The sequence below is a fragment of the Capsicum annuum genome, chromosome 8 (genome assembly GCF_002878395.1).
Source record: "Capsicum annuum cultivar UCD-10X-F1 chromosome 8, UCD10Xv1.1, whole genome shotgun sequence".
Lineage (NCBI taxonomy): Eukaryota > Viridiplantae > Streptophyta > Magnoliopsida > Solanales > Solanaceae > Capsicum > Capsicum annuum.
The window spans coordinates 114,614,559-114,617,141 of record NC_061118.1 but is presented as its reverse complement, the minus strand read 5'-3'; the positions used below and the strand labels follow the sequence as shown (position 1 = coordinate 114,617,141).

Below are 2,583 nucleotides of genomic sequence, written 5' to 3'. Positions count from 1 at the left end.
ACTAAGACATGAATATCTCACTCTCTTTAAGGAGATTCAAGTCCACTGCGGCATAATCTACACCGATCCAGTAATATATCTTTTGACTTGTTCTCTCTAGTATACAACTACCCAATGATGTCGTACAACTCAAACAACTCCATATTAGTCAAAGAGTCAAAAACTCTACCAAAAAAACACTTTCCTTCAACATATAATTACTGTCTTTATATAACGAATATAGTTGAAGACTTAGAATATTTTCTTTGTTTCAAATCTCTCTTTCACTACTACACATTACAATATTTCCACACTTATCTTTTTTCTTCATATCTCACAATATACTACAACTCATTTCTCAAAACACTAAGAAGAAAACACTCTTTATATAAGTGGAGTATTTTTTCTATCTAGTAAACCTTGATATTATCCACTCCATCCAGAATACTTTTCCCAACTGTGAGATGCACCGATGACCACACCATTTGGAAACTCACTGGTAATGGTCTCTTCAGCTGTAGTAGTGCTAATAAGTTTATCTATAATTCCCAGCACAACAGTCCCCATGATCTGAATGTTAGAATCCACTTAAATTGGCTCTAGCATCTTAAAATCCATCCCAAAATCAGGTTCTTTCTTAAACTTTTTCTTCACCAAAGACTCCTCTATAACAGTGCTCTAAACAGGTTGGGCCTAACTATAAACACTAGCTATGCATATTGCAGCCATCCCATGGAAGATATTGTGCATATCTTCTGGGTATGCCATAGGGCTTTCTAGCTCTGGAATAGCCTTTCCAGCAAATATACCCTCCCCTTACCCGCCAGTATAAACCCTTTGGGAGATGACAGATGGGGCACTATATGGCGTTGGTAGAAGAACAAGCCTTTGAACCACCTCATTAGCCTTGAAGTCCTCTTTGTTTTCTGTTTATGGCATATATGGAAGCACATAAATAGTGGCATCTTCTATAGTACTAATACCATTTCTTTTTGTGAAGAATCTTATGGGGAGGCAGTCGAGTTCACTTATCTCAACAACTTGCACCATCCTGGAGGTTTAGCCACTACTCCTATCTCTATTAGGTGGAAGCCGCCTCTAATTGATTTCTACAAACTCAACACTGACGGCTACTCTTTTGGGAACCCAGGAATTGGAGGCATTGGTAGAGTAATAAGGAACAATAATGGGAATTGGGTTTTGGGTTTCTGTAAAGGCTTTCCTGTTGCTAGTAACAATCAGATGGAACTAATTTCACTCCTGGAAGGTCTGAACCTACTGGAACAACATCATCCATATCCACTGGAGATCAAGACTCTAAAGCGGTAATTAATAGGCTTAAAATGGTAATATGCATAATAACCCTATCATTAATGCCCGCAGGTCTGTGCTGAGAAGAATAGAGAGACCAGTGGTGATGCATTGCTGCAGGAAACAAAATTCGGTAGTGGATGCTCTTGCTAAGGAAGGACCAATAGGAAAAGCTTTTGGGAGCATGAAGATTTTTGCAGTTCCTCCTGTGTATGTCATGAAATATTTTAGGAAATACTTACATTAGGAATGTTAAACCTTTTCCTAACGGGCATATCCCTGCTTGTTTCATTTTGGGGCCTGACTGAACTATGGCTTGTAAAATATGCTTGTTTTACTAGTTTATGAATGTTTTTTACTACCAAAAAAAAAATAGCATGTAAGTTATATATGTTACAAGAGTTACAACACATAAAGAGCTAGAATTATGAGTTAGAAGTTACAAAAGTTACTAAAAACTAATGACATTAATGACCATATTCTATCATTAACTAATGAGAGTAATTGGAACATATATGCTACCAAAGAAATAAAGAAATGTAGCAACCAATAACACATATACTTTGATAATTCAATTTGATCCACATAACATATTATAATACTAAAATGCACCTATAATTTCCCTCTCATTTTAATATTGAAATAAGAGAGTTTATCAATTTAGTTGAAGGGAGACTACTATGCATAATAAAGATGTGTTCTGCATTGAACCTTTACTTAGTAAAATAGTAACTTTTAATCCAGAGTCGGTAGTGTTCTCACACTTGAACTATTACTGCTTAAGGGAAATAAAGTTCACTGCCTACACAAAATAATTACGGTGTTGATATAACTTTTAATAGTCAACACACGACTTTGTGCTTTCCCAGTGTTTTCATGAGTGTTTTTGAAAATAAGCTCAATTCTCATAGGAAGCGGCCTACTTCCACATCCGCATAGGTAAAATATGTTAAAGGTGGTCCTATAATTTTGACACCTCAGTCATACAAATACAAATTTTCATTAAAAATTCTTAGACTCAACCTCTACAAATCATTACAGAAAAATGCATGACACCATAGAAAATGATAACTAATATTGCATTTCATAACAAGTCATCATATGATTCGATTTTCCCAATGAACCTGATTATATGATATCTAGTCTCCAGGTTAAGTTTTCTCACATATGACTTAAGAGTTTTTGTTTATCAATTCCATCTGCCCCGATGTGCTTCAAGGCCTTGGTTAGTCCATCTGCAAGATTATCACAATATTTGACATAATCAATATTTTGGTACCACTTGTCAAATAT

The 2,583-nt window shown here is 35.5% G+C and overlaps 1 long non-coding RNA gene across 1 annotated transcript; it reads left to right on the top strand.

Moving 5' to 3' along the window:
• Window positions 1-305: 305 nt before the first annotated feature.
• Window positions 306-1,599, top strand: LOC124886745. The gene is made up of 2 exons (XR_007044140.1): window positions 306-1,246; window positions 1,363-1,599. It is a non-coding gene; the product is annotated as an uncharacterized LOC124886745 (long non-coding RNA).
• The last annotated feature ends 984 nt before the right edge of the window (window positions 1,600-2,583 follow it).